The sequence below is a fragment of the Canis lupus genome, chromosome 9 (assembly GCF_048164855.1).
Source record: "Canis lupus baileyi chromosome 9, mCanLup2.hap1, whole genome shotgun sequence".
Taxonomy (NCBI): Eukaryota; Metazoa; Chordata; class Mammalia; order Carnivora; family Canidae; genus Canis; species Canis lupus.
This window is the reverse complement of record NC_132846.1, coordinates 18,254,919-18,279,311: the sequence shown is the minus strand read 5'-3', so window position 1 is coordinate 18,279,311 and position 24,393 is coordinate 18,254,919. Positions and strand designations below refer to the sequence as shown.

The 24,393-nt window shown below is 36.6% G+C and overlaps 1 long non-coding RNA gene across 2 annotated transcripts in view; it reads left to right on the top strand.

Annotated features, from left to right (window-relative positions):
- Positions 1–24,393, top strand: part of LOC140639859 (uncharacterized) — a 415,066-nt gene that overhangs the window by 373,361 nt on the left and 17,312 nt on the right. Inside the window, exon 7 of one of the 2 annotated variants that reach the window (XR_012036499.1) lies at positions 4,009–4,204. The exons of the other annotated variant lie outside the window; for it this stretch is intronic. This is a non-coding gene — a long non-coding RNA (uncharacterized lncRNA). Of the gene's footprint in view, positions 1–4,008; positions 4,205–24,393 lie in introns of those variants that run through there. 2 annotated transcript variants of the gene reach the window in all.

Here is a 24,393-nt window from a genome sequence, read left to right as displayed (position 1 = left end):
TGTGTGCCACAAATTTGACATTCTTGAGTTGGGATATAAGAAATTAGAGGGGTGAGAAAGTGCTTTATTTATTCATCTTTGTGCCTTCTGTAGTTAGCACAGTGCCCAGAATAAAGCTGATTCTTAATAAATGTGTGTTGATTGGATTTTTTTGGGGGGGAAGTATCTAACAACTTATGCAAATGAAGGGACTAGTGTCAGTGAAAAATGTTGACCACTTAAAAGAATTTTTATTCCTTTGGCTTTCTTCTTTGAGAACATTCTTTGACATTATAGGGCAAAATCAGAGTTGGAGAATGTGCAGCTAAAGGTTGAATCTGCTTTCAAAATATCATCTTTGTAGTAGTAAAATAGAGCATTGATACTGAGGTCAGAAGAGCAAAGTAAAATAAAATGATGGCTGAGAAGTACTAAGGGAGATGGCTGTGAGTGGCTCATTATCATAGGCTGCTTCTAAAAGCTGGCTCATTGATTTAATGATCATGCCATATACTGAGCTGCTGAATGTTCACTGCAGTTAAAAAGAGATTTGTCCTCATCAAAGAAATGGAGAAATGCAATTCCAGCATACAGTTTGTAAGCCAAATTTTAAGTTGTAAAATTCAAAGTGATTTATTATTTATGTCCTCATGCTTTTGTCCTACTCTTTCCTTAAAATGTAAGCCCCATGTATTCTTTTTAGAACTCTCTTTTTTTCCTGTATTCAATCTTATCTCCCTTTTGCACGAATTACTCGGTAGAATTTAGCTTCTTCCAGAACCCTGCTAAGACTTTTTGGTTCCTGGAATGTTACTAAGAGTGATATTTTGTGGTCAACAATAATTACTATCTGTGAGTATTTTATTAAGAGGTCCTGCCTAAAGCAGGGGATTTTATTGTTTTTGTTTTTGTTTGTTGTTGTTATTGCTGTTGGTGTTGGAGTGGGAGGTGAGTACCTAAGGGATTTGCATATTTAGTTCTTGACCAGGGAAATGACATAAAATTGTTTCCCTGGATTCAAAGGAGAATGTAATCTCACTCTATTTCGTGGAGAGCAGGCGTCCAGGGCCAAAGCACATTGCTAAAGGATTAAGAATGTTGTTTATGTTACACTGACATTTGCTGTGTTTTTAATGCTTTCCCCAAATGATTTCTTCTTAAGTAAAAAATGCCAAGAAAAATTCAGAAGGTTTGAATATCAAAGTGCCTGAGGGAAAGTTCAAAACACCACCACAGTCTCCCCTGTGTGTGTGTGTGTGTACATGTACATGTGCATTCCAGGTTAGCTTTTGCTATTAATGACTAACATGGGGCTGGGCTATTTGCCACAATCAAAATTGAAAACTTAGAACTCTTGACACTTCTCATCAATTTGATCTTTCCAATTTCCTTAAGCTAATGAGGGTGGTGGTTTTATTTGACACTAAAATATTTAGGAAATGTCTTTATCTAACAATGTGACAAGATAAATTGAGTTTAAGATAGGAAATGAATGTGGTCCTTTAATGGAAGCAAATGTATTTCTCAGACAACCAAACACAGTCCATCTCGTTCCCCTATGTATTTATGTATGGATGCCCTGTAATAATTAATATTTAAGAGCATAAAGGTCAGAAAAATTGAACTCTTAACCCTTGAGGAATTTTGTTTCTGTGAAATATTTTCTTATGCTACTCATCTCTTGATTTGAATGTGAAATTGAGTGAGGAATTTCAATTCTCTAAACCAAGGTGCTTGCTAGCCTCACTAGGGTGAACTAAACATAAAAACCATAAGCTATGCAATTTGCAACTTTGTGAATATCTGTACAATGCATCTATAACATTCCCATATGTTACTATCATCTAATTATCATTTGGTGGGCAAGACCCAATGTTTGTCCTTAGGAATGAACTTGTAGTATAAACTTGGCTAGGTTTGTAGACCCAGATCTTGAGTATTCATACTTAGCTGAGACAACAATTCAAGATATTTTCTTTTGGGAGATAAGAATGTATATTAGTTTCTTTGGCAGGTTTGAGGCAAGAACATCTTCTCAAGAGTGAACTATTAATCTTAAATAATGATTCCTAGACTATTCCTGACTTTGGTCAGAAATCTAATACTCTAAATAACAGTTAGCCTTTTGAACATGTACAGTTAAAATGTTGCTTGATAGCTGTTGAATGACTTTGAAAATAAAATAAATTGCTTGTAGCAGCTTTTTTAGTCTTTTTTTTTCAACATGGAGAGTACTTTACATTTAAAATTTTAAATAGTGTTTTATAAACTATTCATTCATTTATTTATTTTTCAAATATTTATTCAGGGCCTACCTCACACAAGTTATTATGAGCCATTATAGAAAAATAAGTTCTATTACTTCCTTTATAAATCTTATTTTTAACTGATAAAGAAATAAAGATACACATGTATTCATACATGAGGGCAAAAGTAATGAGACAATATACTATAGTTATAAAAGAAGAGTTAATCATGGATAGCTTTGACAGATATTTATTAAAATATGACCATATGTTGCTATTTGTCCTTTAGCTCCCTGAGATAACCAGATCTTTTAATGATTCTTTACCTTGGTAAACTCCTAGTATAGGGCTGGCTATTGGGTACTTGCCTACTGGCTTTCTTTGTGCTAAAGCATGAGCTCATTTAAGAGAGAAGTGTGTGTCAATGAGAAAAGAATGAGTAACTTCTTTGTAATAAAAATAAGCAGTTGGATGTTGGAGTAGGAGAGAGTCTGGGAAGCTGGGCCACATGTGATATGAATCCCTCCAGGGAATGGTAGGCTCTTAGAAGGGATATCTGTGTATGTGATTTACTTGAGAAGACAGGAGCCCAAGTACTGAGCTTCTGACTTTGGTAAAGATTACTAGATTCTATACAGGCACAGAGACAGAACCATCTGATCCATGGGAACTGTATGGAGCCTGTGTGAACCAATGACATCAATGGAGGAGTTTCCCTGGCCCCATATCCTTGAAACAACCAAGGCTGGGGAGTTCCAGCAATATTTGAGAGAAATGGGGTCTGGATTGAATTTAAAGGAAATGAAATGATAGAATTGATTGGATTTAAAGGAAAGAAAATGAAATGTTATTTCTTGTTCATGTGAGTTTGTGAACTAAATTTTATATCTGCTACATAGAGATTTACTAGGCTTAACTATCAATCCCTGCACAGCCCATATCTGCTCCATGGACTGATTGTAGTTTGTCACAATAGGACCAACATATTTTCATACAATTGCTGAAAACTTGATTGTTATTCAGGGAAGATTGTGGGCTCTCAGAAGTTACTGATATGGGGTAAACCACTCTATTGCAATGGAAATGACTTTGCAAACTTTTGGCAAGTTATAAACTCTTGACAAGGAGAAGGAAAAGAGGGAAAATACAATTTCTAATGCCATGTTGATAGGATTTGTATCTCTTTTATTCACAAAATAATAATTTGAACAGGAGGATCACAAAAGATGGACTTTAAATTCCTTATGTTGATTTTGATTTTCTAAGGAAGGAAATGGTACCTGGCAACCACAGTTGCTGAACCCCATAGTAGAAAAACACTTACACAGAACACCTACACATGGCACCTGAGCCACAGACTAATGCAATGGGACAGATGGTAGGGAAGGCTATTTTATTGAAAAAGGCAATTACAAAATTTCAGAGGTAGAATTTCTGGGCATGAAAATGACACTTAGAAGAAACCTTTGAATTCTGGATCATACCTGGGAGGTACTGCAGCAATGACAGGTGGGATTCAGGTCTGAATCCTAGTAATTGTCTTCAGAAAGCCAGATGGATAGGAGAAAGGATCAGGGAATATTACCAAAATTGCATGCTTTCTAATCAGCTACCTAATATGGTACCCCAAGACTGAGAGAATGGGACTTGAAATTGGACATAAGACTCCAAAAGGAAACTTAGAATATGGTTCCTTAGTCTTAAAAGGTGAATGTTTCCAAGATAGTTAGCTTCCAAAAGTTTAGGAAAGCCCAACAAACCCCTCTTTTTGTTTTGCTTGTAGGGAAGATGGATATTTCATGGTAGACCATGACTGAGGAGTTATTTCTAATAGCATGGGAGTTAAGGTATTCTCAGAGCGTCTTGGGAGACCAAAGAAGTACCAAGACTGGAGCCAAACACCAAAACTAGAAGAGTAAAGAGAGAGAAAAAAGAGAATGAAGCACTCACCAGTCTGCCCATGGAACCCCAGGTGGGGAAAGCCTGGGTGCTTACATAGCAGAAACCCTCCTACTTTATCTTCTAAAATAGATGTCTAAAAATTGGAGCCAAGAGCTTGGGGAATGACTCATATGGTGACCTAAGTCCTAGCTTTCTCAGGGCATTCTCAGTTTATGCCTATTGCCCAGCATAATTATTTATAGCCTTAACTTTCATTCTTCCAAGTGTCTGAATTTGAATAAGTTAATATGGGCATTCTACCAAGTGATGACCCAGAGAAAGTCAAAGCTATGGCTGGGGCCTGAATAGAAGGACCATCCTCATAATTTTCCAGAATTGGGTTGCCATACAGTTGCTCTTGGCTAATCACATAGTAATATAAGACCCATAGGTTAACAGCCTTTTCTAGGCTTGGGGGATATTCTGTGGTCAAAATTGGGAAAGCAGGAGACTCTTCAAGGAGGGTCAAGAAAATTGTCCATTTCACAGACTCACCAACTTATCCCCTGGAGAAACTGGGATACCATCCACACAGTTATTATTCTGTGTGTTAGAACAATGAATGTGAAAATCCTACTCACAACATAGAGCCCTATCCAACTGGTGAATGAAAATACTGCAGGGTAACCATACTTTCATTTTTCTTATTCTTCAGACCTTTCAGTGTCTAAGTTAGGGGGCCCAGAGCAGAGGTGATTATGAAATGTGTGTCTTTCCAGCTTTGCTTTCTTAAAGCCTGGATTTATTGAGATCATGCCAAGGACTTTTGAGGACAATGCAAACAGGGGTGAGGGATGGTAGGGGTGACTTAATTAAGACCAATAAAAATTTGGGGGAAAAAGAGGGTTCAGAAAGAAAGGATACCCCAGATCAGCTGATAAAAATACCCTAAGGAAACTGATGAACCTTAGAGAAAATGTCTGAATGGTATGCATAGGAGGTCTGGACTTCCATGAGTTTCTAGATTTCTGAGGTGCAGGTGCTGAACTGCTCTGAGGAACAATGTGGTCAAGGTAATAATCAGAAGCCACTGGGGACTGGAGGGTATTATGCTGAGTGAAGTAAGCCAGTCGGAGAAGGACAAACATTATATGTTCTCATTCATTTGGGGAATATAAATAATAGTGAAAGGGAATATAAGGGAAGGGGGAAGAAATGTGTGGGAAATATCAGAAAGGGAGACAGAACGTAAAGACTGTTAACTCTGGGAAACGAACTAGGGGTGGTGGAAGGGGAGGAGGGCGGGGGGTGGGAGTGAATGGGTGACGGGCACTGGGGGTTATTCTGTATGTTAGTAAATTGAACACCAATAAAAAATAAGTTAAAAAAAAAAAAAAAAGAAGCCACTGGGGACTGAGGACCAGAGAAGCCCCTTCCTACCTTGATGTGCCCAGTTTTAAGGAAAATGGATTGGTTAGATGGAGAACATAGCACATGAAGTTGACTTCTCAGGATAAATCATATTTAGAAATACAGAGAGAGAGGAGAGAAAAGGGTGTGCAAAAGTCCAAAGCAGGAAATTTCATTGATATAAAAATAAAACGGTCGGGGCAGCCCCAGTGGCGCAGCGGTTTAGTGCCACCTGCAGCCTGGGGCGTAATCCTGGAGACCCTGGATTGAGTCCCATGTCGGGCTCTCTGCACAGAGCCTACTTCTCCCTCTGCCTGTGTCTCTGCCTCTCATTCTCTCTCTGTGTCTCTATGAATAAATAAACAATATCTTAAAAAAAATAAAATGGTCAAATACTTAAATTATTTCACAAATCCTACATGATTTGGCCCTTGACTAATTCTTCAGACTTAATTGCTGATACTGCTCAACTATATACCAATCTACCACATTTCTTTTTCCCATTTTACTTTCACCTAACTAAACCCTCTGAACCTTATAGTCAGGATTATATGTAATTTTCATAAAGTTTCATGTCTAGAGACTTTGGAAGATGCTCTGTTGTTATACACTGTCATTGCATACTTTATATTTGTGTTGTGCTTATCACAACTGTATTTAAAATTTCAAGTAACTTATTTTCTTAATATCTGACTCTTTTGCTAGATTCTAAGTCCCACCAGCTCAGGTACTGTGCCTGGTCATCACTGGGTCCTTAGTACCTAGTATAGGGCCTGGCTCAGAGTAGGTATAACTGGATCTTAGAGGAATGAATGAATAAATTAATGAATGAGGCTGAAACATGAAGTATGCCATAGGAAGTTCTGGAGATAAGATTCAAAAGAGCCTGAAATAAAATTTTTGTGTTCTGAATAGAAGCAAGGGGGAGTTTGGCCTTCTAGGTTCTGAGGGACTTTTGAAAATATTCAGAGCACAAGGTATCCTATTCAATTCAAACAGTTGGTAGGAGAGTTGCTTTTGGTAAACAATTTCAAATTGTGCATAAAATATGCAAGGGATATTGGTAAACATATGTTTATAAGAAGGAAGACATTGACTTTTATAGAGTCACATTTCTTTACCTCAAGCAACACATAAAGAAAAAAAAGGAAAGAAAAAAATGTCTATGGAGAGTTTCTGTGAAAGAACTATTATGTCTGAAGTTAGCTCAATCTAAAACTGACAAATTTCAGCAAAATAGAAAAAATTTAGCGGATAATTTCCTGTAGCAATGGCTCGGCTTTTAGTACAGCATATGGAATAGAAGGTTACTCTGGTCTTTTTGAGCAGGAGTGATTCTGTGTCCTCAATGCCTGCACAGTCTAGTTTCAGTTCTTTTGACCTTATCTGCTGGTGGCTTTCAGTATGCTAATATCTCATTAACAAGATCCTGACAGTGCTCACCACGCATGAATTACTATGACCTAATTATTGCAAGTACCTCATCCAGTGACTTTTGTGGTAGTACCTACGTGGTTCTATAGCCCCAGATTAAAGCACGGAAAAGCTCTGCTTTTTCTTTTTGTGACTGAAGTCTAACCCTGAGTGTCATATCTTTTCAATCCTATTGGTATGAACGGCCTCAAAGAAATTGATAGAGAAATGTGGAGAGCAAGGAAAAGTGAGTTATGGCCATTGTCCCACAGCCAAGTATGCCTTGGTCTCACTTTTGGAAACTGTCTCCAGACCTTTCAAAGTTGGACAGAATAAAAAAAAGAAGAAGTGGTGGTAATAAAAATAAGACAAATAATAATACTAGCTGTTACTGAGTGCTTATTGTACAGTGACTGATACTTCAAATATCTTTTATAGATTTTCCATTGATCCTCAATAATTATATGAGTTGGGTGCTGTTATTAGCATATAATTACCTGAGGTGGGCACAAGTTCCATTTCACATATGATGAAGCTATAGTTCAGAGAAGTTATTACGCCTTGCTTACAGCAGACCTAGGCCTCTTTAGCTCATAACTTTGTGAATGGGAGAGGGAGAAGAAAGGGTGGAGCGTATGGCCCTTGAACACTGGTCATCTTTAAGGAAGATCAGTGATATGATTAAGAGAACAACTTTTGAGATCCCCAAATACAACTTAAACTCTGAAAAACTTTGCCAGAGTTCAAATCTAATGTCCAGTATTATTGAGCCTGAGACATTATGTGTGTCCAAGTGGGTGGAAAAGAGGAAACACAGAATCTGCTTTCCACAGGGGTTGGGATCAGAGACAAGAAGAGAACTACAGGACAAAATAAATATGTCTGGCCGGGGTGGAAGGGACAGGCACTGAGGTGGCAAAGTTACTAAGTAGAAGAGTTGGGTTTTCAATGTGAGGCTAAAGAATTTGGCATATATACAGGAAATTACCTGAGTGGCTAAGATAATTTAAGCAAGGAAGTAAGTGATGAAGGAAATGTGCTTGGAAGAATAATTGGCAGTGCAGCTTGAAATGGGCTGTGGGACTTAGGGAAACAAAGGAGCTAGCTCTTGTAGCCATCCAGGAGCCAAGAGGAGAAAGAATGGAATAAGATGCTGACAGAGGAAATGAAAAGGAAGGGAGGAGTGGAAGAGATGTTATGAATCATTTCTTTAGCTTGAGAATTCTGCAAATATTATATAATTACCACCTTAAATTAATGCTAGGGAACTAGGTAACTTATGGATAGAAATAACACCTTTGATTTGCCAAGTAAATTTTTCAAATTGTTACTTTCTTTAACAAAAATCAGTATTTAATTTTTATAAGCTGCAGTGTGCTAAAAAGTTTCTAGGCACTCCACAAATCATACAATTCAACATGATTGCTACTTGCATGGATTGCAAATGAGCCAAGCTTTTTGTTCTGTATTTTGTATTCTTTACTCTCAATCAATAAACCTTTGAGAGAGATAAATTTATCTGGAGGACTCATGTCTTCCATTACTTAGAGACTTATGATGATGAAAAAAAAGAATCAAGGTCTAAATGATCATTTAAAAATAAAATTGCATTCTCTGGTTAAAAGATTTATTGAGAAGTATGCTGGTATTACTTGAAGCTGGTACAAGTAGCTGTATCACCACTTGCATCGTTTCTTGTGCAAAAAGCTATGGTTCAAATTCTGGTTTAAATAGCAGCCTAGAGAAACATGTTTAATTTATTAAATGTAAACAAAGGCCAAATTATAGGGAAGCTTAAAGGAAAATAATAAGCTCAACTAGAACACATGTAGACCCTAGAGAGGATGAAACTGTCTGTTTCAGCAAATCTGGTCAGGGATATCTTAGGAAGGGGCAGTGGCTGAATCACCTCAGAATTAGTTTTTTCTGCTTATTCTTTAAGCAGTGTGAGCACCCCTTTCCATTGCACACATTGACCTGAAGTCCCTCTGAATTTTCACAAACCCTACTTTTTTTTTTTTAACTAAGTGTTCATTTATTCAATAGAAATTTTTGAGGCCTCTGCCATTTGTAGAGCTCTATTATGTATAGGCAATGGATGGATATATGAGGAGTAGGAGAAACCATTCCCATGTATAGAAAACTCCAAGAAAGCAGATATTAAAAAAAAAAAAAAAAAGCCTTAAAAGAGTAAAATGAAAATAGCATGGACCATGAGACAATAATAAGTAAGGACACAAGGAACCAAAGGGATACAGAGTGCTTGATGAGGAGCTGGGAATTCATATCCTCCCTAGTCTGGGTTGTGACTTGAGATAAGATGCTTATACTAGCTGGGCCTTAAAAATATCATCTAAAATACTACATAATCTTGAACCTCCTATCTAACCCTATGTTTTGTAAAATTATCAATTTGGGTTAATATTCAACATAGACATTTTTAATTAACATAATTACTTTCTGAAGATGGTGAAAATTCATGAGTTAGCATTATTTAAAGAACCCTCAAAGATTTTGCATTGTTCATCCAAACAACGAAGTTTAGTATTGTTTTTTTCACTTTCTCCTATTGCAGCAGAGGCTGGAAATGAATATGTATTATCTATATACATTATAAACCCCGTAATGCAATATTATAATTTTGTTTTAAATAGTCATGTATAATTTAAATAAATTAAAACAAAAATACTCTATTATATTTACCCATCTATTTATAATTTACAAAATTCTTCATTCATTTTTAGAGATTCAAGCTTCCTTTTAAATCATTTGTCTTCAGCTTGATGAATTTCCATTAGTATTTTCTGTAGTGTATTTCTGGTGGCAATGAATTCCTGTTTTCATTCACTTAAAATGTATTTATTTTGCCTTCATTTCTACATATTTTTGTTGGATATGGAATTTTAGGGTGACCATTCTTTGTCTTCTATCAGTCATCTTGAAAAATTGATATTTATAGAACTCTAAATGAAACCAACAACTGCAGAACTCACATTATTTTCAAGCTCATATGGTAACAGTCACCAAAATAAACTAAATGCTGGTGTGTAAAATAAATCTAAATATATTTTAGATGATAAAACTAATGCAGATTATGTTTCCAGATGATAAAAAATAAAAACAATAAGCTATCCATGAAATCATGAATGTATTTGAAAATTGAACAACACAAATCTAAATTCATCTATCAGAGAAGGAAACAAAGAAAATTAGAAAACATTTTAAATTAAATGATAATAAAAATATAACCCATAAAAATGTGAGGAATGATGAAAAAATAGTGGTTAGAGGGAAATTTAATTTATTTTAAATGCCTAAATTAGAAAAGACTAGTCTAAAATTAGTGAGCTAATGTTTCATCTGAAAACATCGGAAATAGGAGGCTCAAAATAAACAAAAGTAGGGAAATAATAAAGGTAAGAACAAAAATCGTTAAAGTAGATAACAAACAGTAGAGAAAATCGACAATGCCAAGAGATAGTTCTCTTAGATCCATCAGAGAATCGAGATTGTAGAGCAAACCCATGTCCCTCAATTTGGAGAGACAGGTTGAGAGATACAGAAATCCTCAGCTTACCAGAGCAGAAGCCCAACAATGAACAATTGGAATTTGAAATTAAAAGCACAAGAGAATAAATACAAAGTCTATATGAAGAAAACTACAAAACTCTGATGGAAAAAAATCAAAGAAAATCTAAATACATGGAGAGATATTCTATATGAAGATGGATAAAAGGACTATTATCTGGATGTCAGTTCTTTTCAAATTGCTCTATTGATTCTCTGTAATGCTAATAAAACATCCAAGAAGTCCTTTTGTGGATGTCAACATGATTCTGAAGTTTATATGGAAAAGTAAAGGAATAAAAATATTCAACACATATTGAAGGGGAAGAACAAAATCATAGTACTGACAATCCCCAGCTTTGAGACATAATTTAAACCTATGATAATCAAGACAGGGTTGTATTGGTAAAGAATGGACAACTATATCAATGGAACAGAACAGAGAGCACTGATGAATACAGTTAATTGTTCTCTGACAGGAGCAAAGGCAATTCAATGGAGAAAGGATAATAATTTCAATAAATGGTGCTAGAATAACTGGACATCCATGTGCCAAAAAATGAATCTAGACCAGACCTTATACCCTTCACAAAAACTAACTCAAAATGTAAAATGTAGAACTATAAAACTCCTAAAAGATACTATAGGAAAAAATCTAGGTGTCCTTGGGTCTGACAGTGACTTTAGATACAATACCAAAAGTATGATCCATGAAAGGAAGATGTGATAAACTGAGCTTCACTAAAATAAAAAAAAAAAAATTTCCTCTGCAAAAGACACTGTTAAGAGAATGAAAAGACAAGCCACAGACTGGAAGAAAACACCAAACACATATTTGATAAAGGACTGGTATCCAAAATATAAAAACAGCTCTTAAAGCTCAGCAAGAAGAAAACGAACAACTCAATTTAAAATGAGCAAAATATCTTAACAGATATGTCACAAAAGAAGATATACATACATATGACAAATAAGCATATGAAAAGATGCTCAATATTATATGCCATAAAGGAATTACAAATTAAAACAACAGTGGGATACCACCTCACACCCATTAAAAATAACTAAAATTCAAAACATTGACAATATTAAATGCTGGTGAGGATGTGGAACTATATGAACTCACTCATCGCTGGTAGAAATGCAAATGGTATAGTCACTTTAGAAGACTATAGTAAGTTTAGAAGTTTAGTAGTTAATTACAATACTAAACATACTATTAAAGATGATGCAGCAGTTATGTTACTTGGTATTTACCTAAGTGAGATAGAAACTTAAGTCCACACAAAAACCTGCACGTGGATGTTTATAGCAAGTTTATTCACAATTACCCAAATTGGAAGCAACCAAGATATTCTTCAATGGGTAAGTAAACCATGGTTACATCAATACGATGGAGTATTAATGAGCAATAAAAAAGGAGCTATTAAGCCATGAAAAGATGTGAAGGAAGCTTAAATGCATAGTGCCAAGTAAAAGAAACCAAGTTTAAAAGGTTACATACTGTATGATATCCTGGAAAAAGCAAAAACTATAGAGATAGTAAAAAGATCAGTGGTTGCTAGCAATTTGGGGAGTTGGAAGGGGGAATGAATAGGTGGGGCACAGGAGAATTCTAGGGCTTTGGAACTATTCTGTAAGATACAGTAATGTTGGATATATGTTACTATACATTTATCAAAACCCATAGACTATACAACAGATAATGAACCCAAATATAAGCTATACAATTCAGTCAATAATAATGTACTTATATTGGCTCATCAGCTGTAGCAAATATACAACACTAATGTGAGATGTTATAATAGAGGAAACTAAGGATGGGAGTCTAGGGAATTCTGTGCTTTCTGCTCACTTTTCTGTAAACCTAAAACTGCTCTATAAAAATCCTAAAACTGCTTTAAAAAACTAAGTCTATTAATAAAATAGAAATGGAAATATCCCTAACAAACATTATTGAGACAAAGAAGAAAGAATATAAATCAAAGTATCAGTAATAAAAGATGGGTGATCGATACAGATTCTAAATATATTAAAAGGATAATGAAAGTATTATGAATAGCATTATGCGAACAGATTTAACAACCATGATGAAATGGAAAAATCCCTCAAACAACACAAACTAGCAAAGCTCACTCACGAAGAAACAGATATCCAGAAAGGACCAATATCTAACAAGGAAATTAAATTTTTATTATAAACTTTTCCAGGAAGAGAATTCCAGGCCAAATGCCTTCCTTGTTAAATTCAAAATTCTATTAAACACTTAAAGAAGAAATAATATCATGAAATATTTCTCAAAAAATCTTTCAAAAGCAACCAAGATATTCTTCAATGGGTAAATAAACCATGGTTACATCAAAAAATCTTTCAAAAAGTGACAGAGGAGGGAATATTTATCAAATAATCTTATGAGGTTAGAGTCACTATAATACTCAAAATAGACATTGGTATTAAAGGAAAAACTAACTCTTATGAACTTATACACAGAGATTCCTAATACTTAAAGATTGAACCCAGCTGTATATAAAAAGGATAATACATCATGACCAAATGGTGTTTATTCAAAGAATGCAAAGTTGGTTTAGCATTCAAAAATAAGTAAGAATACAAAAATGGGGAAATTCATATGATTATGTCAATAGATGAAGAACAAACACTATACAAAATTCAACCTCTATTCATGATTTTAAAATGAGATAACTAAACAAAAGTGGAACACCAGGAAACTACTTAAATCTTCAAAACGGCATCTATGGAAAAATCTGCAGCTAGTATTATACTAAGTTAAGTATTAAGTGCTTTCCCCTTAAATTCAATGGGTAGGTCTACTCTTGCTACTTATTTCAAAATTGCATTTGAGGTTGTAGCTATTGCAATAAGGAATTTTTTAAAAAAGGCATGGACAGGAATAGAAGAAGTAAAACTGTTTCTATTGGCAGATGACAACACCCTTATGTAAAAAATCCTCAGAAATCCATAAAACAATTATTAAAACTAATGAATGAAGTTATCAGGTTTGTAAGATTAAAGGTTAGTAAAAGAAATTCAATTGCATTTTATCATGTGATAGCAAACAATTGGAAAGTGAGATTTTTGAAAATAAAAGTGATTAATTTATAGTAATACCAATAGATAAATTGAACTAAATCCATCTATGACTTTTACATCAAACCCCAAAAAATATTGCATAGAGATATTATAGAACCTCTAACTAAATAGAGCAATATACTATGCTTTTGTACTGAAAAACTCCATAATGTTGATATCCATCTCCCCAAATATCAGTTCTATGAAATTCTAATAAAGTATAGAAAGATTTTTAGAAATTGGTAACTTATCAATTCTCAACTTATGAAAATTCAAATGACCAAGAATAGTCACAATAATTTTTTAAAGGGCAAATTTGGAGGTCTTATATTTCCTGATCTAAAGACCTATGGTAAACTATGGCAATTAGAACATTGGGGTAATGTCAAAAGGATAGATACATGCATCAAATAACAGAATAGAGAGTATAGAAATAGTGTACACATGTACGGTCAATTGATTATCTTTTTTTGAAACTAAGTTTTTTTTTTTTAATTCCAGCATAGTTAACACAGTATTATATTAGTTTCAGGTGTACAATATAATGATTCAACAATTCTATGCATTACTCAGGGCTAATCGCTAAGTGTATTTTTTATTTTTTATTTTATTTTATTTTATTTTATTTTATTTTATTTTATTTTATTTATTTTATTTTTTTAGTGTAATTTTTAAAAAAGATTTTATGTACTTATTCATGAGAGACAGAGAGAGATAGAGAGGCAGAGACACAGGCAGAGGGAGAAGCAGGCTCCATGCAGGGAGCCGGATCTGGGACTGGATCCCGGGTCTCCAGGATCAGGCCCTGGGCTGAAGGTGGCGCTAAACCGCTGAGCCACCCAGGCTGCCCTCATAAGTGTATTCTTAACCACTTTCACTTATTTCACCCATCCCCTCCACCCACCTCACCTCTGGTAACCATCAGTTTGTTCTTTCTTTCTTTCTTTTTTTTTTGTATACATTTTTTCTGGAGTTCGATTTGTCAACGTATAGTATAACACCCAGTGCTCGACCCGTCAAGGGCCCTTTTCAGTACCCGTCACCCAGTCACCCCATCCTCCTGCCCACCTCCCCTCCACTACCCCTTGTTCGTTTCCCAGAGTTAGGAGTCTCTCATGTTCTGTCCCCCTCTGTGATTTTCCCCACTCATTTTCTCTCCTTTGCCCTATGATCCCTTTTGCTATTTTTTATATTCCCCATGTGAGTAGAACCATATGATGATTGTCCTTTTCCATTTGACTTACTTCACTCAGCATAATACCCTCCAGTTCCAACCACATTGAAGCAAATGGTGGGTATTCATCATTTCTAATGGCTAATATTACATTGTATATATAGACCACATCATCTTCTTTCCATTCATTTTTTGATGGACATTGAGGCTCCTTCCACAGTTTGGCTATTGTGGACATTGCTGCTATAAACATTGGGGTGCAGGTGTCCTGCCATTCCACTACATCTGTATATTTGGGGTAAATCCCCAGTAGTGCAATTGCAGGGTTGTAGGGTAGTTCTGTTTTTAACACTTTGAGGAACCTCCACATAGTTTCCCAGAGTGGCTGCACCAGTTCACATTCCCACCAACAGTGCAAGAGGGTTCCCCTTTATCCACATCCTCTCCAACATTTGTTGTTTCCTGTCTTGTTAATTTTCCCCATTCTCACTGGTGTGATGTGGGATCTCATTGTGGTTTTGATTTGTATTTCCCTGACGGTAAGTGATGTGGAGCATTCTCTCACGTGCTTGTTGGCCATGTCTATGTCTTCCTCTGTAAGATTTCTGTTCATGTCTCTTGCCCATTTCATGATTGGATTGTTTGTTTCATTGCTGTTCAGTTTAATAAGCTCTTCATATATCTTGGATTCCAGCCCTTTATCTGATATGTCATTTGCAAATAATTTCTGCCATCGTGTAGGTTGTCTTTTAGTTTTGTTGACTTTTTTTTTTTTGCTGTGCAGAAACTTCTTATCTTGATGAAGTCCCAAAGATTCATTTGTGCTTTTGTTTCCCTTGCCTTCATAGATGTATCTTGCAAGAAGTTGCTGTGGCCAAATTCAACAAGGGTGTTGCCTGTGTTCTCCTCTAGGATTTTGATGGATTCTTGTCTCACATTTAGATCTTTCATCCATTTTGAGTTTATCTTTGTGTATGGTGTAAGAGAATGGTCCAGTTTCATTCTTCTGCATGTGGATGTCCAATTTTCCCAGCACCATTTATTGAAGAGACTGTCCTTTTTCCAGTGGATACACTTTCCTGCTTTGTCAAATATTAGTTGACCAGAGAGTTGAGAGCCCATTTCAGCGTTCTCTATTCTGCTTCATTGATCTATGTATCTGTTTTTGTGCCAGTACCACACTGTCTTGATGATCACAGCTTTGCAGTACAACCTGAAATCCGGCATTGTGATGCCCCCAGCTCTGATTTTCTTTTTCAATATTCCCCTAGCTATTCAGGGTCTTTTCTGATTCCACACAAATCTTAAGATGATTTGTTCCAACTCTCTGAAGAAAGTCCATGGTATTTTGATAGGAATTGCATTGAACGTGTAAATTGCCCTGGGTAACATTGACATTTTCACAATGTTAGTTCTTCCAATCCATGAGCATGGAATATTTTTCTATCTCTTTGTGTCTTCCTCAATTTCTTTCAGAAGTGTTCTGTAGCTTTTAGGGTACAGATCCTTTATCTCTTTGGTTAGGTTTTTTCCTAGGTATCTTATGCTTTTGGGTACAATTGTAAATGGGATTGGCTCCTTAATTTCTCTTTCTTCAGTCTCATTGTTAGTGTATAGAAATGCCACTGATTTCTGGGCATTGATTTTGTATCCTGCCACTTTGCCGAATTGCTGTATGAGTTCTAGCAATTGGTGGAGTCTTTTGGGTTTTCTAAGTACAGTATCATGTCATCTGAGAAGAGGGAGAGTTTTACTTCTTTGCCTATTTGAACGCCTTTTATTTCTTTTTGTTGTCTGATTGCTGAGGCTAGGACTTTTAGTATTATGTTGAATAGCAGTGGTGAGAGTGGACATCCCTGTCATGTTCTTGATCTTAGGGGAAAGGCTCCCAGTGTTTCCCCATTGAGAATGATATTTGCTGTGGGCTTTCATAGATGCTTTCAAGATGCTGAGGAATGTTCCCTCTATCCCTACACTCTGAAGAGTTTTGATCAGGAATGGATGCTGTATTTTGTCAAATGCTTTCACTGTATCTATTGAGAAGATCCTATGGTTCTTGTTTTCTCTCTTGTTGATAGGATCTATCATGTTGATTGCTTTACAAGTGTTGAACCAGCCTTGCATACTGGGGACAAATCCCACTTGGTCATGGTGAATAATCTTCTTAATGTACCGTTGGAGCCTATTGGCTAGAAGAATTTTTGCATCCGTGTTCATCAGGGCTATTTGTCTATAATTCTCCTTTTTGGTGGAGTCATTGTCTGATTTTGGAATTAAGGTGATGCTGGCCTCATAGAACGAGTTTGGAAGTATTCTGTTCTTTTCTATCCTTTGGAACAGCTTTAGTGGAATAGGTATTATTTCTTCTTTCAACGTTTGATGGAATTCCCCTGGGAAGCCATCTTGCCCTGGACTTTTGTGTCTTAGAAGGTTTTTTTTTTAAGATTTTTTAAAAAAATTATTTATTAATGAAAGATACAGAGAGAGGGAGACAGAGACACAGGCAGAGGGAGAAGCAGGCTCCATGCAGAGAGCCCAATGTGGGACTTGATCCGAGGTCTCCAGAAACAGGCCCTGGGCTGAAGGCCGCGCTAAACCGCTGAGCCACTGGGGCTGCCCATCTTGGGAGTTTTTTGATAACTGCTTCAATTTCCTCCCTGGGTATTGGCCTGCTCAGGTTTTCTGTTTCTTCCTGTTCCAGTTTTGGTAATTTGTGGTTTTCCAGAAATGTGTCCATTTCCTCTAGATTGCCTAATTTATTGGCGTATAGCTGCTCACAATATGTTTTTAAAATCATTTGTAGGGCAGCCCCGGTGGCTCAGTGGTTTAGCGCTGCCTTCAGCCTGGGGCATAATCGTGGAGACCGGGGATCGGCCCCACATCGGGTTTCCTGCATGGAGCCTGTTTCTCCCTCTGCCTGTGTCTGTGCCTCTCTCTCTCTGTGTGTGTCTCTTGTGAATAAATAAATAAAAATCTTTAAAAAAATAAAATCATTTGTATTTCCTTGGTATTGGTTGTGATCTCTTCTTTTTCATTCATGATTTTATTAACTAGAGTCTTTTCTCTTTTGTTTCTAATAAGGATGGCTAATAATTTATCTATCTTATTAATTCTTTCAAAGAACCAGCTCCTGGTTTTGTTGATCTGTTCTACATTTCTTCTGGTCTGTTTCATTGAGTTCTACTCCAATCTTTACTATATCTCTTCTTCTGCTTGGTGTAGGTTTTATTTACTGTTCTTTCTCCAGTTCCTTTAGGTGCAAGGTTAGCTTGTGTATTTGAGTTTTTTCCAGTTTTTTGAGGGATGCTTGTATTGCAATATATTTCCCTCTCAGGACTGCTTTTGCTATATCCCAAAGATTTTAAACGGTTGTATCTTCATTCTCATTAGTTTCCATGAATCTTTTTAATTCTTCTCTAATTTCCTGGTTGACCCTTTCATCTTTTAGTAGGATGTTCTTTAACCTCCACGTGTTTGAATTTCTTCCAAATTTTTTCTTGTGATTGAGTTCTAGTTTCAAAGCACTGTGGTCTGAAAATATGCAGGGGACAATCCCAATCTTTTGTTATCAGTTGAGACCTGATTTGTGACCCAGTATGTGGTCTATTCTGGAGAAAGTTTTATATGCACTTGAGAAGAATGTGTTCAGCTGCATTCGGATTGGAAGTTCTATATATATCTGTGAAATCCATCTGGTCCAGTGTATCATTTAAAGCTCTGTTTCTTTGGTGATGTGCTTAGAAGATCTGTCATTTGCAGAAAGTACTGTGATGAAGTCTCCTACTATTAGTGTATTATCTAAGTATCTTTACTTCAGTTATTAATTAATTGATATACTTGGCAGCTCCCACATTAGGGGCATAAATATTCATGATTGTTAGGTCTTGTTGGATAGACCCTTTAAGTATGATATAGTGCCCTCTTCATCTCCTACTACAGTCTTTGGGATAAACTTTAATTTGTCTGAAATGAGGATTGCTACCCCAGCTTTCTTTTGAGGACCATTTGAATGGTAAATGGTTCTCCAACCTTTGATTTTCAGGCTGGAGGTATCCTTAGGTGTAAAATGAGTCTCTTATAGAGAGCATATAGATGGGTCTTGCTTTTTTTATCCAGTCTGAAACCCTGCACCTTTTGATGGGGTCATTAAGCCCATTCATGTTCAGAGTTATTATTGAAATATATGAATTTGTGTCATCATAATACCTATTCAGCCCCTATTTTGTGGATTATTTCTTTGGGCTTCCTCTTTCTTTTCCAGGGTCCCCCTTAATATTTCTTGCAGAGCTGGTTTGGTGGTCACATATTCTTTCAGTTTCTTCCTATCTTGGAAGCTCTTTATCTCTCTTTCTATTCTGAATGAGACCCTTGCTGGATAAAGTATTCTTGGATCATGTTCTTCTCATTTAGAACCCTGAATATTTCCTGCCAGCCCTTCTGGCCTGCCAGGTTTCTGGAGAGGTTTTCTTTTAATCCAATAATTCTCCCCATGTAAGTTAAGAATCTCTTGTCTCTCACTGCTTTAAGGATTTTCTCTTTATTTTGGAATTTACTAGTTTCACTATTAAATGTTGAGGTGTTGAACAGTTTTTGATTTTGGGGGGGGCTCGCTTTATCTCCTGGATCTCAATGCCTGTTTCCCTCCCCACATTAGGGAAGTTCTCAGCTATAATTTGTTCAAATATGCTTTCTGGCCCTCTGTCCCCTTCGGCACTTTCTGGAACCCCAATTATATGTAGATTTTTCCTTCTGAGGCTATCATTTATTTACCTTAACCTTTCCTCATGGTTTTTAATTGTTTTTCTCTTTTTTCCTCAGCTTCCTTCCTTGCCATCAACTTGTGTTCTATGTTGCTCACTCTTTCTTCCATTCATTAACCCTCATTGTTAGGACCTCCAGTTTGGATTGTATCTCATTTAATTAATTTTTAATTTCAGCCTGATTAGATCTAAATTCTGCAGTCATGAAGTCTCTTGAATCCTTTATTCCAGAGCTACCAGTAGGTTTATAATTGTGCTTCGCAATTGGGTTTCTGACATCAAATTGTAATCCAAATTCTGTAACTCTGTGGCAGAGAGTACTGTTTCTGATTCTTTCTTTTGTGGTGAGTTCTTCTTTCTAGTCATTTTGCTCAGTGCAGAGTGGCTGTATGAGCTAGCTGAGTCAAGAATATCAACCATGACCTAAGAGAATTTCACCCTAGATGATTCTGATGAAGTCAGAGACCAGAAATTGAAAACAAAGATCAGAACGAAATAAAACAAAAGGACCACTAAGTGAAAAACAATTTTTAAAACAAAGTAGTAAAAAATAAAAGGCCAAGAATTCCAAAGAAGAAGAAAAAAAGAAAAGAGAAAAAAAAGAAGAGAAAAAAGCAAAAGTGAAGAGGAAAAAAAAGAAAAAGAAAAAAAAAAGGGGGGTACTGGGAGATGGTGGTGGTGAAGAATTTGTAGTGGATGGAGAATGTAGTCTACCCGAGGGGTCCTAGAGGGTGATCCTTTTGGTTCTGAGTGTATTAAGTTCTGTATGTTAGAATATGCTTAGTCCCAAATTTATATAAACCAGCAATACTTGTAGAGACCCCCAACACTGACCATCAAAACATAAACGAGATAAAAGAGTGGGGCATAATGGGAATGAAGAGAGCATATAATCACACAGAATGAACCAGCACGGTATATCACTTGGTTCTGGGTACATGCTGGTCATGTTTTAGAAGGTATTAACTGTCGCCATTGTAGAACAAAATGAGGCAGAGAAAACAAAAAAACATATCTCATATACCTCTCAAAATTAAATTGAGTATGTGAAGGGAATCTAGAAGTGGAAAATATATCTAAGACCTGTAATTGTAGAAATATGAAAGTCAAAAAGGAAGAAACTTAAAAATGAAGAGGTGCTAAAATATTGTCATTAAAGTGGGAAAAGAGAAAAAATATTGGAAATTTTTAGTCTATAAAAATGAGTTGTACTGGTAAAAGGGCAATAATAAGGAGGGGTAGGTACCCTCTATTCTATATACTGTAAATCCCTCGACTTCCTCTGTAGCTTTCCAGAGCTGCTGGGTTAGGACTTGCTCTTCCCTTGTCCTTCCAGCTGGTCTTCTGGGGGAGGAGCCTGCTGTGCTGACTCTCAGGTGTGTGCACCTGGGGGAGCTGCCCCTCCACCTGCCAGGTGCACGGCTCAGTGGAAGCTTTTTATCCTGTGAGGCCCCTCTTCCCTGGCGGCTCTGCCCCTCCCGGGCACAGGGTAACACCGGGAGGAACACCACCACTGGCAGCGGCCAGCTCCCCAGCCCTGGAGTCGGCTCCTGCAGTAACTACTGCAGCTCCCAGTCCGCAGGGGCCTGGATGCTCCCGGGGCGGGGGTCCTGATCTGCACAGCTCGGGGTGCCCAGGGCAGGAGTGTCCTGCTGTCCCGTGCCCTCCCCACCTCCGCCTGTCCCGGGGGGAGCCCAGGATCCTGGGCTGTGTCCCCCGGTGCCCTGGGATCCGGGGCCTGTGCCGCTGGAATTGCGCTCTGCGGGGTGCGGCTCCCAAAGGCAACAGGGCACAGCCCCCTCGCCCGGAGCCCCTGCCTGACCCACCGGCTTCTCCTCGAGGCCCCGCCAGGTACGTGCTCCAGCCCTTTACCGAGATCCGCCTGCAGTGTGCGGTGCGGTCTCCCCCAGGTGCACCTCCTCTGTTAGTGACCCGGGTAACCTGGGGGCTACACTGTCCCTCCTGCTGTTCTGCCCGAGTTCCCTGCTGAGCGCCTTTCCCTCCGGGAAGAATCCGGTGCAGATTTTTAAAGTTCCCGCTTCTCCGGAGCTGGGCTTTCCTGTCTGGACGCTCTCACTGCTGGGCCTTAGCCCGGCTCCTCGTGGGGCCCCTCCCTCACTGGATTCTTTTTTATTTTTTCCGCCTTCCTCCCTTGTTAGAAGTGCAAACTCCTCTCTGAAGCGTTCCAACTGTCCCAATTCATAGGTTTTCAGGATGATTTGAAAGTTTTCTAGGTAAGTGGGTGGGGACAGGTGAGGTGAGGACCCTACTCCTCCACCGTCTTGCCCCAATCCAGTTTGTTCTCTATAGTGAAGAGTCTATTTCTTGGTTTCTCTCTTTCTTTGTCTCTTACTCATTTATTTTGTTTCTTAAATTCCACATATGAGTGAAATCGTATGATATTTGCCTTTTCTGAGTGGCTTATTTTGCTTAGCATTGTAATCTAGAGAACTCCATCCATGTTGTTGCAAATGGCAAGATTTCATTCTTTTTAGAGCTGAATAATATTCCAATGTATATGTATACCACCTCTTCTTTATCCATTCATCAGAAAGCACTTGCCTGCTTCCATAATCTGGCCATTGTAAATAATACCACAATAAACATTGGGGTGCATGTAGCCCTTTGATTTTTTTTTTTTTTTTTTTTTTTTTTTTGTATTCTTTAGATAAATACCCTGTAGTTCAATTGCTGGATCATAAGGTACTTTTTTTTTTTTTTTTTTTAACTTTTTGAGGAACTTCCATGTGTTTTCCACAGTGGCTGCATCAGTTTTCATTCCTACCAACATTGCATGAGAGTTCCTTTTTCTCCATATCCTCTCCAACACTTCTTGTTTTGTTGATTTTAGCCATTTTGACAGATGTGAGGTGATCTTTCATTGGAGCTTTGATTTGCATTTTCCTGATGAGTGATGTTGAGCATCTTTTCATGTGTCTGTTAGCTATCTATATATCTTCTTTGGAGAAATGTCTGTTCATGTCTTCTGACCATTTTTAATTGGATTATTTGTTTTTTCAGTGTTACTTGTAAAAGTTCTTTATATATTTTGGATACTAATCCTTTATTAGAGGTATCATTTGCAATATCTCCCCCCATTCTATAGGTTGCCTTTAAGTTTTGCTGATTGTTTCCTCCATTGTGCTGAAACTTTTTGTTTTGATGTAGTCCCAATAGTTTATTTGCTTTTGTTTCCCTTGTCTCAGAAGAGATATATCTAGAAAAAAGTTACTATGGCTGATGTCAGAAAGATTACTGCCTGTGCACTCTTCAATGATGCTTATGTTTTAAAGGCCTCATATATAGGTCTTTAATCCATTTTTATTTTATTTTTGTGTATGTTATGAGAAAGTGATCTAGTTCCATTCCTTTGCAAGTAGCTGTCCAGCTTTCCCAATACCATTTGTTGAAGAGGCTTTTTCCCATTGTATATTCTTCCCTCTTTTGTCAAAGATTAATTGACTGTATACACGTGAGATCATTTATGAGCTTTCTATTCTATTCTATTGATCTATGTGTTTATTTTTGTGCCAGTACCATAACTGTTTTGATTACTATAGCTTGTAGTATAACTTGAAATCTGGAATTCTGATACCTCTGGCTTCATTTTTATTTTTCAAGATTGTCTTTGCTTTTGAGGTGTCTTTTGTGGTTCCATACGAATGTTATGATTGTTTGTTCTAGTTCTGTGAAAAATACTGTTGGAATTGCATTAAATATGTAGATTGCTTTGGGTAGTATAGACATTTTAACAGTATTTGCTCTTCCAACCCATGGGTATGAAATACCTTTCTAGTTGTTTGTGTCATCTTCAATAACTTCCATCAATGTTTTATAGTTTTCAAAATACAGATCTTTCACCTCCTTTGTTAAGTTTATTCCTAGGTATTTTTTTTTCTTCATTATTAGTATATAAAAATGTCACAGATTTTGGTACATTGATCTTGTATCTAGCAACCATACTAAATTCATTGATGAGTTCTTGTATTTTTTTGTGGTGCAGTCTTGAAGTATTTTTTATATATAGTAGCATGTCATCTGCTAATAGTGAAAGTTTTACTTCTTTCTTACCAATTTGGATGACTTTTATTTCTTCCTCTTGTCTGATTTCTGTGGTGAGGCCTTCTAGTACTGTTAAGTAATAGCAGTGAGAGTGGATATCCCTGTCTTTTTTTCTGACCTTAGAGGAAACAGTTTTTCACCATTGAATATGATGTTAGCTGTGAGTTTTTCATATATGGTCTTTATTATGTTGAGATATGTTTCCTCTAATTCTACTTTGTTGACAGTTTTTATTATAGATGGTCAATTGATTTTCAACAAAAATGTCAAGACAATTCAATGGGGAAAGAAAGTCTTTAACCAAATGGTGTTGGAAAAATTAGAGACATACTTTTTAGAAAAGGAGCATTTGCTCTTACTTCACACCATATATAATAATTAATTCTAACAGAGTAATAAGTCTAAATATAAACCTAGTAGTATAAAACTTTTTAAAAAGTAGGAAAAATCTTTATAAAAATGAAAAAAAATTGATAAATTTGACTTTATAAAGATTTAAAACTTTTGCTCCTTAAAAGATATACTTAAGAAAATTAAAAGGCAAGACTTGGAATGGAAAAAATGTTCCAATATATATATTTGACAAAGGACTTGTATCCAGAAAAAAGAACAATTATAGCTCAATTACAAGAAGAAAAGCAACCCAGTAGAAAATTTGACAAAACTACTTGAATTTTGATTTCAAATTAAGATAAACAAATTGTCAATTTATGTATTTTTTATATCCTGTTGATGGAAATTTAAAATTGCAAATTACTTTGGAAAAATTATAGGTGTCTTGAAAAGTTAAATATACACAGACTATTTGACC